General features: G+C 36.2%; 1 protein-coding gene across 2 annotated transcripts in view; it reads right to left on the bottom strand.

Moving 5' to 3' along the window:
• The window catches only part of SCEL (sciellin), a 110,616-nt gene extending 98,062 nt beyond the window's left edge, over window positions 1-12,554 (bottom strand). Inside the window, exon 1 of one of the 2 annotated variants that reach the window (XM_084877119.1) lies at window positions 12,415-12,554. The gene's annotated coding sequence lies outside the window, so the exon portion shown is untranslated. The remainder of the gene's footprint in view (window positions 1-12,414) is intronic. The other variant, XM_084877120.1, reaches the window with a different exon arrangement.
• Window positions 12,555-13,310: the final 756 nt, after the last annotated feature.

A 13,310-nucleotide genomic window follows, 5' to 3' on the forward strand; every position in this document is an offset into this window, starting at 1 on the left:
TTTAAATGTGGAATATTATTGGCAAAAATGTGTGAAAGCTGTGTGTCTATTATGCTGAGAACTACAAAAACCTTTTCCTGAGTTTAAAGCACTGAATACACAAGCTGGAAACTCTTATATGAAATCATGACATCACAGTTAATTAGGATAGAGGGGAAAAGAAACTTTTCAACTTCTGGCCCATCACCTACATCTTCTGCCCAAGGACATCTGTCTTTAGGATTTAGATTAAATCACTCATCTGCAGTTCTCAATCACAAAACTAATAAGCTTTCTCAGTGCTCTCTGGATGTATTTGAAGCTATCGCACATCTCGGTCCTTAAATTGCCTTCTATTCAGCTTTTCTTTATCTCCTTATGGTCTCTCTCAATTTATACCACTTCCTGGGGACCATGTAGAACCATTTTTCTGCTATTCCCATAGCCTGATCTCAGCCTCATCTCCTCCTGTGCCAACTCCAAGAATTCCCCATCTCCCAACTAAGTTACAATCTTATTCTTCATCTTTTGGGTCCTCTTGACCTACATACTTTGTAGATTTCACTCTTCCCTTCCCACCCAAGAACAAAATGCCTCCTGACTTGCCTTTTAATAGTAACTTCACCATTCCCTGATAACTTTCTCTTTTAAGAAAGATTATATATGGGCAAAGAGACTGGAATTGAGTGGGGCAAAAAGAAAAGAGAATAGAAAAAATAAGTCAGAAAAGGAAAAACTGTGAAACAAAAAATAAATGAACAAAATAGAGAATAAGAGAAGACCAAAAAACAAGAAAACAGAAAGCATAAGAAAAGAATTCCATTCTGATGGCTGATATTTTGGATCATGTGATAGCTTTAGCTTTTTGAGCTAAATTTTATATGTATTATTTCATTTAAGACTCACACAATGCTTTCAGGGTGCCACTATTATTACCCTCATTGTACACTTATGTGAAACTTTATGGCCAATAATTTCAATGAAGTCAGAGTCTTTTTGAAGAAGGCTAGGGAAGGAGTTGGAAGTGGGTGAAACTAGTTCTTTTTGGAAAGAGGTTTTAGGATGAGTAGTTTGCCTAAGGTTACATAGCTTGTGCCCCATTAGGATTCCAACCCAAATCAGCCTAACACCAAAGTTCCTGTTCCAAAAGCCCAGGAAGCAAAAAAGGCCAGCAGGTACCAAGTTGCCAGACTGAGAGGTGAGAAGAACGATATTTCCTTTGTTGCAGACATCTGTGGCGGACCTCCTGCAAGCCTGAGACTTGGAGCAGACTTTTGATCACTTTACCAAAGTCTCATGAGTTCATCACAGAGTGACAACTGAGTATGTTAACTGCTCCGAACATTTCCAATCAGTTTATCAAGCTTCTAATATACTTATGTAAGTTAATATCTCTATGGAAAATACCAAATATAAATTGTCACCTAGGGGAAATCTTTATAGTGATGGAAAGTATTAAAAAGCTAACATAGAATAAGGAAAGATATACAGTAAAATGACCAGAAAATGGCATATGTCCCCACCCTAGTGGCATTTAACTTTGTGTATGAAAAAGTCTTGAGGGTTTCATAACCCAATAATGGTTCTATATCCACAGTATTTAAATCTCAGAAATCACTGGTAATAGGGAAAACTCCCTGAGAACTTTTAAAGCATAAATTTTATTAAACCAGTTTCATTAGAAGAATAAGTGGAGCCCAATAATTACAAACCAATAAACAAAAGCAGTGCCTTCTAGAAGGCAAATAAAACCATCAAACAACTAATTATCACCTAAAAGAACATGAAATATTATGTAAGGAGAAAACGGAGCTTCGTGAAGCATAAATGTCAACAAGCCCATTTAAATTAATGGGCTGTTTATTCTAAATATGCAGTGTAGAAGGAAACCAATCTTAGCAGACCGGTGGACTGATTTAGCCTGCTGCGATGGCTGTAAGTTGGCTATTTCTCAGACAGGGCCTCATAGTCTGATTTTAAAATTTGGAAACTTGCTTACTGATGGTGAAACAGCTCAGAATGTAGCACAGATAAAACCTTTTAGCTAGTCAGGGATTTATCTATATGCTACCAATTTTCTGAGTCTGATAGTCACCAACCATAAAACTTTCTTACTGTTGGTTTTTATTTTTAATATAAGATTCCCACCCACCCTTGTTTTCACCACCTGTCTTTTCTGCAGATGATAACATCAAGTATTAGCATAAAGTGTTACTCTCTGGGACAGCTGTTTCATTTTACAAAAACACTGGGTTAATATTTATTAATAAGAATGCTAGCTAATAAAAATGACTTATCACCTGAACCCCTCATAGGTTATTGTCAGTTCTAGTTGAAAATATTTGTTAAATGAATGCAAATCCAAATTTTGACCACAAACTAGGGCCAAAATCCTGTTAGTTGCCTTAAATACTTTATCATATTTCACATTCACAACAGCTCTGTCATGTGGTCATTCTTTATCCCAACTTCAGATATGATCATTCTCAGAATATTAGTAATATATGCTTATTACAGAGAATATGGAAAATACAAGAAAACACAAAGAAAAAAATCAGGCACCTTTCATCAGTCACTGTTATTATTATTATTATATTATTATTTGCCTATTATATCCTACAGGTACACATTTTTCAGTGCCACTTAAAAAATAATTAAATAATTATTTCTTCTGTGACTACAGAATCTTTCATCTTATGGGTCTATTTTATCAGTATAATGTAATTCCTCTATTTTTTGCAACAAAATTATACAAAAGTCATTGAAAACACCTCTAATTATTTTCTTTGAATGGACCCTTAAATGTGTAATTATTTGCCAAGGGCTATAACTTTTAAAATGTTCTTCATTCCTATTGTCAAATTTCTTTCAATAAGCCTTATAACAATTTATAATCCATTAGCAACATACGAGAGTCCATACAGTTGCCAGCATTTAGAATGATCATTTATTAATCTCTTGAATAATTTAAAAGATGAAAGTGTTATTATTTTGCTTCAGTTGCACATTTTCTAATTTTATTGGTTACTTCTTATTTTCTAAATTATACATTGGTTATTATTATAGATTTCTTTTAAATATATTTTATTGATTTTCCACAGAGAGAAAGGGAGAGGAATAGAGAATTAGAAACGTCAATGAGAGAGAAACATCGACCAGCTGCCTCCTGCACACCCCCTACTGGGGATGTGCCCACAACCAAGGTATATGCCCCTGACCGGAATCGAACCTGGGACCTTTCAGTCTGCAGGCCAATGCTCTATCCACTGAGCCAAACCGGTTTTGGTTTCGGCTATAGATTTCTTATTGCTTTCTTATTTTCTTTATCAGAAATATCTACGTTTTGCCGAGACTGGTTTGGCTCAATGGATAGAGCGTCGGCTTGGGGACTGAAGGGTCCCGGGTTCGATTCCGGTCAAGGGCATGTACCTTGGTTGCGGGCATATCCCCAGTAGGGGGTGTGCAAGAGGCAGCTGATCGATGACTCTCTCTCATCGATGTTTCTAACTATCTCTCTCCCTTCCTCTCTGTACAAAATCAATAATAAAAAAAAGAAATAAAAAAAGAAATATCTATGTTTTCCCAGTTTATCACTAAGCTTCTAATTGTGATTTTTCTTTTAACAGCAGCTTCTGTTTTTTATTCTATATCTTTCCCTTATTAACTCTTTCACTCATTAAAAATCCCTATAGTACATCCATGATGCTTCTCTCTGACCTCAAAATCCAAGCAATCCCCAAGTCTACAACTCTACTTCTACATATCTCTTGGTTGCATTTCTTTTTCTTTAATGATACCTATGGTGCTTTATTTCAGTCAGGGTAAAATCCAAGTTGTTAATAAGGCTCACCAATCCATACTTCCAGTCCTCTTCCCTCACTCAAATTTTAACTTCATTCAGCCACAGTGAATCACTCCAGTTCCCTAAAGTCTTCATCCTTTTTATCACCTTTAAGCTATTGTGTTCACTCTATACCTTGTGCCTAAAACGTTCTTATTTCTGAATTTTCTTCACTACTTAATTTCTTCCTGGGAAAGACTTCTATTTGAAGTCATGCATTAGATATCTTCCCACAAACATTCAGTGACTCCATCCCAACCTGCACAACTCCTACTTCCCCAGGCTGAGAACTCAAAGAGCAAAGGATTCTTCTCTATAACATTACTATACAGATTGCCTGTTTGTGTGGCTGAATATTCTTCTCCAACCCCCACCCCCACACACTGTAAATCTTGACATCATAACCAAGATCATGTTCCCCACAGCTGTATTTCTAAATCTTATTACAGCATCTGGTACATAATCAGTTACCTATAATAATAAAAGGGTAATATGCAAATTGACTGAACTGTCGAACAGCGGAACAACTGTCCAGATGATCATGTTATGACATCCATTGGTGCCAGGCCAGCCAAGGTGGATGCAATGCGATTGATGAGGGGCCCAGCCATTGCCTCATGATCACCCCGCTGAGGGAGGCCCAGTGGGTGTGTCCTGGTGGACGCAGGCAGTACCAGGCCAAGAGGGGTGTGAGGGAAGGGGGGGGCGGGGCTGCAGTGCTGCAAGGGCCTCGGCAGCAGGGGCTGCAAAGGCCTACCCTCGCACGAATTTCATGCATTGGGCCTCTAGTAGAAGAATATTTGATGGACAAATCAGATTAATTAAATATTTACATAATTTTTCAAAATATTTTATCATTACATGGAAATTCTAATGCATATGGGTTTACTTTGGTAATTGTAGAATGAATCCCTTGCTCATTGATATATGATTCTTCGTCACATATTAAATTCTAATGTATCGATAGTTTAGAATGTGCTTTATAGTTGCCTGTTCTAATCAAGAAATCTCTTAATTATTCTTTCCTTAATAATACATTTCAATATCTAGCACATGCATCCCTGATTAATTTCTTTGTAGAAATTCTATCAGCTCTTTTTACTCATTCATTTCTTTCAGATAAACTCTAAAAGCATTTTGTCTGGTACCAAAATAAATATTCTATTGGAATTTTTTATTAGGATTGCATGAGTCCTATGTAATGGTTTAGGAAGTGCTAACATTTGTGATATTTAATCTCTCCATCCAGGAACAGCACTCAAAGAAGCTTCTATTCAAGAAAGTCTGTATGTCTTAAAGTAAATACTTTTATTTTCTTCATCTGAGTACCATATTTTTCTGGTAGAGATTTTTTTCTTGATGTTTTACACTTCTTTGTGTTACTATGAAAGACATAGTAATATAAAATGTTATATTATATCATATGGCATATGTATTTTTATATCTACCTAACTATATCTTTCTATCTAAAATTCACTAAGAACCCTAAATTTTCTTTAAAAAAATACTTTTTATTGATTTCAGAGAGGAAGGGAGAGGGAAAGAGAGAAACATCAATGATGAGAGAGAATCATTGATCGGTTGCCTCCTGCATGCCCCACACTGGGGATCAAGCCTGCAACTCAGGCATGTGTCCTTGACTGGAATTGAATCTGGGACCCTTCAGTCCCCAGGCCTATGCTCTATCTACTGAGCCAAACAAGTTAGGGCTTAAGTTTTCTTTTTATCTGTTGGTACTGTGAGATGAGCACAATCATCTCACAAGTTAGGCTTAACTAAAGTGGGGTCATAATTAAATCCACATCTGTCGGGATTCTAGCCTCCTGCACTTCTTCCTATATGAATTCCTTTCAAGCTTCTACCTAATGACACAAGAGAGAGTACACTGGGAAGGAGTGAGGAAGAAGGAAGGATTTTTGATGAGCAGTTTTCTGCAAAACCTTTTAACTAATCTTGTGGCTTCTGTGCATTTTCTGGAATACTGCCATATTTCCCAGGATGTGTGTATCCCAGTTCTAAAAATGTGGTTTATAGTTCACTACTTTGCCCCAAAAGGTTCCATATAAAGAAAACTTAATAACTTTTTAGGCTAGAGAAATTGCGTCTAGAAGCACAGAATAAATTATTTAGATGCTTAGAGCTCTCCAGTATACAATTACAATGTGTACTTAAGACTATTAGTTCTCATGTCTAGAAGTAAGCCAGTTGTCTTTAATGGACAGCTATAAAGTGCACTCTTCCAATTAATGATTGCAATAAAAGGATGATTTATATCTCTAAAAAATTTAGCAACTAACATAAAATGCAAACCTAATGAATGTGGTTGTCATTTGATAAAGCACCCATTTGAGAAAAGATCTTTCCTAAATTTCAAAATCACATAGATTTTTATAATAGTAAGCTAAAAACATTTAAAAACATTTGATAAAGACTTTAGATAAATAAGTGAACTTGAGCAATTGTAGAGAGACAGGTACACAGCAATTAATACATGCAGCCCTTATTTCAACATTCTCAGGAAGGGAAAAGAAGTCAACAAATGACATAGAAACAGGATAACATCAACAGATATGCTGTGTGAAACCAACGAAGTTTTCTCTTGAACTTCCTCCTTAAAGAATGCTTCAAGTTAATGGCAAAATTATATGCGACATTATCAGTTAAATCATGTTTGCTTAAGTTAAGTGCTTGGTGAATTATATGATTATATGCAGTTCACTCCACAGTATGAGTTCAGTCATTCAAAACATATCCTCTTTTTTTTTTTGTTTACAAAATCACCAGAAAAACAGATCTCTCAGGTATTTCCATCAAAATTCCTCTGGTTAATAAAAAACTTCGCAACAAACAAAAGTCTAGGACCACATGGCTTCACTGGAAAATTCTACCAAACATTCAAATAAGAATTAGTATCAACCCTTCTCAAACTCTTTCAAAAAATAGAAGAGGAAGAAACTCTTTCAAACTCATTTTATGAGGCTAGCATTACCAAATACCAAAACCAGATATCAAAACCAGACAAGGACACCCCAAGAAAATAAAATTACAGAGAAATAAACCTGTCCCTGAAGACATAAATGCAAAATTCCTCAACAAAACATTAGCAAACCAAAATTAACAATACACTAAAAGGATCATATACCATGATGAAATGAGATTTATTCTAGGTATGCTCAAAATGTTGCAAATCAGTCAATGTGATACACCATATTAACAAAATGAAGGCTAAAAATCATACAACTGTCTCAATAGATGCAGAAAAAGCATTTGATAAAATTCAACACCCACACATGATAAAAATTCTCAACAAAGTGGGTACAGAAGGAGTGTACCTTAACATAATAAAGGATGTATATGACAAGCTGATAGCTTACATCATACTATTTCTACTACAATAAAAAATTAGACACTCTCACCATTTTTATTCTCTATAGCATTAGAAGTTCTAAACACAGCAATTAGTCAAGAAAAAGAAAGAAAAAGCATTCAAATTGGAAAGAAAGAAGTATAACTGTCACTATTTGTAGAGGACATTATATTATATATAGAAAATCCAAAGATTCCATTAAAAAAAACAAAAAAAAAAACCTGTTATGCCTAAACCGGTTTAGCTCAGTGGATAGAGCGTCGGCCTGTGGACTGAAGAGTCCCGGGTTCGATTCCGGTCAAGGGCATGTATCTTGGTTGCGGGCACATCCCCAGTAGGGCGTGTGCAAGAGGCAACTGATCGATGATTCTCTCTCATTGATGTTTCTAACTCTCTATCCCTCTCTGTAAAAAAAACAATAAAAAAATATTTTTTTAAAAATTAAAAACATTGTTAGAACTAATAAATTCAGTAAAGTTGCAGGATACAAAATCAATACACAAAAATTTGTTATGTGTCTATATACTAATAATGCATTAACAGAAAGAGAAATAAAGAAAATAATCTGGTTTATAATTACATCAAAAAGAATAAAATATCTAGGGATAAATGTAAGCAAGGAGGTGAAAACCCTGTATGAAAACTATAAGACATTAATAAAAGATATTGAAAAAGATACAAATAAATGGCCGAAACTGGTTTGGCTCAGTGGTAGAGCATCGGTCTGCGGACTGAAGGGTCCCGGGTTCGATTCCGGTCAAGGGCATGTACCTTGGTTGCGGGCACATCCCCGGTAGGGGGTGTGCAAGAGGCAGCTGGTCGATGTTTCTCTCTCATCGACGTTTCTAGGTCTCTATCTCTCTCCCTTCCTCTCTGTAAAAAATCAATAAAATATATATATATATATATTTTTTTTTAAAAAGATACAAATAAATTGAAAGATATTTGTACTCATGAATTGGAAGAATCGATATTGTTACAATGTCCATACTATCCAAAGCAATCTACAGATTCAATGCAATCTCTGTCTATATTCCAATGACATTCTTCAAAGAAATAGAACCTAAAATCCTAAAATTTATATGGTATCACAGCAAACTCCAAGTAGTCAAAATAATTTTGAGAAAGAAGAAGAAAGCTGGAGGAATCACACTCCTTGATTTTAAACTATATTACAAAGCTATAGTTATTAAAACAGTATGATATTGGCATAGAAACAGACACACAGATCACTGGACCAGAAGAGAAAGCCCAGAAATAAACTCATGCATAAATTATCCACTAATTTATGACAAAAGGGTCAAGATATACAATAAGAAGTATATTCTCTTCAATAAATGGGGTTGGGAAAACTGAACAGTCACATGAAAAAGAATGAAACTGGACCACTTCCTTATACCACTCACAAAAATTAACTCGAAATGGATTAAATATTTGAATGTAAGACCTGAAATCATAAAACTCTAAAAGAAAACATAGGAGGTAAGCTCCTTGACTTAGGCCTTAGTGATGATTTTTTGAATCTGATATTAAAAGGAAAAAAAAAGTGGGACTACATTAAACTAAAATGTTTCTTCATTTTTTGGGGTGTTTTAAATTTATTTTTTATGGATTAGGTATTATATGTGTGACCTTATCCCCCCATTTCCCTTCCCTTACTTCCCTGCTCCTGACCTGTATACAAGTCCTTTGGTTGATCACTCCACTTTACCTCCACCCTCCCCTGCCTTCCATCTGAGGTATGATGATCTGATAGATGCTTCTCTGTCTCTGGACCTGGTTTTGTTCATTATATTCCACAGGTGAGTGAGATAATGTGATATTCATCTTTCTCCAACTGATTTATTTTGCTTAGCATAATGCTCTCCAGGTCCATCCATGCTGCTGCAAATGGTAACAATTCCTCCTTTTTTATAGCACCTATTTCATTGTGTAGATGTACTATAGTTTTCTAATCCACTCATCTGCTGATGGGCATTTAGGCTGTTTCCAAATCTTAGCTATTGTAAATTGTGCTGCTATGAACATAGGGGTGCATATATCCTTTCTGATTGGTGTTTCTAGTTTCTTGGGATATATTTCTAGATGTGAGATCACTGGCCAATTTTTTTTTTCATTGCAAAGGAAACCATCAACAAAATAAAAAGGCAACCTACTAAATGAGAGAAGATATTTTCAAATCACATACTTGATATGTGGGTAACCTCCAAAATGTGTAGAGAACTCATAAAAATTAATAGCAAACTATTTGATTTAAAAATGAGCAGGAGATCTGAATAAACATGTTTTCCAAAGTCATACAGATGGCCAACCCATATGAAAAGAGGTGATTAATATGCCTAATCATCAAGAAAATGCAAATCAAATCCATAATGAGATATTACCTTATATCTGTTAGAATGGCTATCATCAAGAATGTAAGAGACAACAGGTACTGGCAAGGATGTGATGAGAAGGAAACCCTTTTGCACTATTGGTGGGGATATAAATTAGTTCAATCGGTATGGAAAACAATATGGAAATTCCTCAAAAAATTAAAAATAGATCTACCATAGAATCCAGCAATTCCACTTTTGGGTTTATACCAAAAAGAAATGAAAATAGGATTATGTAAGAAATATATGCACTCCCATATTTATTATAACACTAATAATATCATAATAGCCAAGATATAGAAAAACCTAAATGCCCATGAATGAATTAATAGATAAAAACAATGTAGATATAGATATAGATATAGATATAGATATAGATATAGATATAGATATAGATATAGATATAGATATAGATATAGATATAGATATAGATATGGATATGGATATGGATATGGATATGGATATAGACATAGACATAGACATAGACATAGACTTATACATATATCGGTGTCCCCCCAAAATGTATACCCTCTTTGAATAATTACTAATTCCAATGGGTTAAGTCTGAAAAAAAAAAAACATCAATTGAGCTATCAGCTGTAAAGTATGTATTATTAAGACATGAGAAAGGGGGATATTATGTCATTTGTAACAACATGGATGGATGTTGAGCACTTTAGCTCTCAGACACAGATGTATTTGAGAAAAGTGGTTGCCAGATGAGAAGGTGGTGGGTGAGAGAAATGGGTGAAGGGTCAAAAGATAAATTTAAAAACATTCCAGTGTTAGAGAAGACAGCCAGGTAGGTAAGCTGCACCTATGGAATGATAGGTGAGGTGAGTATGTCCCTGATTGGCTGTACCACAACCTATACACACTCATTATCTTCCTACAGGGGAGCTAACATTTCCTGAGATTAAAAACCCATTCATGTAATAAAGAACAAGATTGACTTCATAAATCACAAATTAAAAATATATCCCATTATGTCATAATCATACCATACATACTGTCATAAATTTTCAAGTGTAACTGGGTAAGAAAATCTTCACTTCCATATCAGTGATAGTCCATTTATAGATCCAGAAGAATGCCCAGTTATTGCTAGTACATATTTAATGTGAAAGAAACTTGAAAAATCATTAAAGAAACTGAAAAACACAAAAGTCTGATAATCTGACTTCTCATGCAGGTCCTGTTACTCTGGTCTTGGCAAATTGCTTAACATTTATGTATTTTGTTGTCATCATCTAGAAAATTCATGAGTTATACTGGATGAGCCTATGTTTTTTCCAACTGAAAATTACGTCAATTAGATCTAAGATTTACACAAAGTTAAAACTGTAATAAAATTCCTGGCAGGTTTATCTACATTCTCTCTCTATTCTGACATTTAAAATCAACCAAATGTTTTACTAAAATTTTTACTGATGTCATATCTCAGTTTTCTCCAATACATTAAACACTGGAGTAAGCAAATATTTAAAAAAAAAAAAAAAAAAAAAAAAAAAAAAAACACGCTATATTTGTATTATAAACTGTGGAGGTGAAAGCCAGTTTTAAATCTGATCATAGTTCATGAAAAATAAAAGTATAATCCACAAATGTTAAATTTTATCTCTCTGGTTACTATAGGTCGGAAAGCCAAGTTTTCAAATTCTTCAATAAACCTTCAGGAATTGAGCTCTAAATGGCCCTGAGATGCACATGACCTAGTCAGCAAGGGAAGCAATGAAAACCCCAGAACTTAATAGAACCTCGGGACACTGTGGGGAGCGCCCCTCTGAAGGACGCAGAGCTGCTACCATGTTTCCCCGAAAATAAGACATCCTCCGAAAATAAGACCTAGCGCGTGGAAAGATAAGACATCCCCTGAAAATAAGACCTAGCGCAACTTTGGGAGAAAAAATTAATATAAGACACTGTCTTATTTTCGGGGAAACAGGGTAGTTGCAAATTTTGAGCAGCCCCTTGATTTGATTTCTGCAGCTTTGTATCACAAATAGAAACGGTGGAGAAAAAACACAAGTCCCGCAAGTCAATTTATCAAGGAAAGCCGGACTAAAATAACCTTTCTGTTCTTATCAAAGGGCTTTTAAACTGGTTTTTCAGGACTAGGATATGAATAGAAATTGAAAATTGCCCCACACACATTAGTCAATCTCAGGTTAGAACTTAGGGTACAGCATAGAGAAGTGAGCCAAAGGAGCACGAATTCCTGTGAAACCACACCTCCCCCACGCCCCCATTTAACCCCACCCTGATTCATTCCTTGGTACATGAATGCAAAATATGTGATTTTCTTAATGGGGAAAATAGAATGGGTGGGGGGTGGTTTTGTCACCTCTCTCACAGCTCAATGACTTGTAATGTTTTTAGTAGTAAAAAACAAAAAACAAAAAAACAAAAAAACAAACAAAAAAACCCCCCACACAAATATAACACTATCTGTAAAACAAGAGGGTTTATCCTTTCACTAAAAGTATCATCTATCTGTGAAAACAGGGAGAGCCTTGAGAAAAATAAACCAGAAGGTGCTGGCCCCTGGACTGAAAGAATCTACTCTCCTGCGTCTGAGAGGATTCACTAGCTGACAGCTCCCACGCAGAAACTCCAAAAGGTTCTCATTACTGTGATGCCTGCAGATGGGCAAACTTTCCAACGCGATCTACATCACAGCAAGGAATAAGGAGCTGTGGACACGCGCAACAGCTCACTGGAAGTTGCCAAAATTTAACTGGGAAAAAAGACAAAGTGAACACTAAGTTCTCATTTTAATCATTTACTTAGAAAACAAAGAAAGTTATGCAAGAAAAGCAGACCTATTTGTTTGAAAAAATGATTCAACTCACCTCTCTTGACTGAAAACAGGACTTTTTGTCCGAAAGCCTGCCTGGTTCCCGAGGCGGGTCCCGCTGAAGCGCCGTGCACCTGGAGTGGGCTGAGTGGTGCTCGCACTTCACCTGCCCGCGTTAATGAGCAGTTCAGAGGCTTCTCCCTCGGGGCTGAGTCACTCGGGGAGGAGGTGGGTGGTGTGAAAGAGGGTGTCACCTTGTGCAAATACCAACTCAATGAAAACAGGCTCCCTGGTGGACCTACTGTCTTTGTTTGGTGAAATCTTCTTATACGTTATGGCCTTGTTTGGCCAAAACCAAAAGTGCTGCTTTTATCACTTTTTTAGATTGGTATGAGCAACACACAGGACTATATCACTGGCAAGGTGGCATAGAACTCAACCAATTTTGGATTCTCTTTTAAAAACCAAAACAAAGCACCCAGGGTAGGAGGAATCGCTCTCTGCCCACAGTGGCCGAAGGCTGGGGCACAGATACACCCAAAGGAAGTGCGCTGCCCATGGGAACCAAGATCTCTTCGGAGAGAAAAGTCCTTGGGCACCCTGAGATCAGAAAATAGGAATCTGCTACACAAGTTGTACACATGGAATATTTTATAAAACTATTTACACATGGAATATTTGTAAACTATTGTAGGAAAATACATTCTGAGATATAAGGGTCCTGATCCTTTTATTATTTTACCACATACACAGGTGCGAAAAGGATGCTCAACACTGTTTCCACATCTGAGGGCAGCGGCAGACTCCACTGTCAATGCCTGCGCTGGAGAGGACGGAGCAGTGCAGAGGGCTGTGCCAGGAGGGGCTCCTAATGTCTGGGCTCTGAGCCGCACCTTCCACAATGGCCAGGGAGGCCTAAAGAAGCTTAGCAAGCCTGGAACAATGCTGAAG

The sequence above is a fragment of the Pipistrellus hanaki genome (assembly GCF_964339955.1).
Source record: "Pipistrellus hanaki genome assembly, chromosome: 3".
NCBI lineage: Eukaryota > Metazoa > Chordata > Mammalia > Chiroptera > Vespertilionidae > Pipistrellus > Pipistrellus hanaki.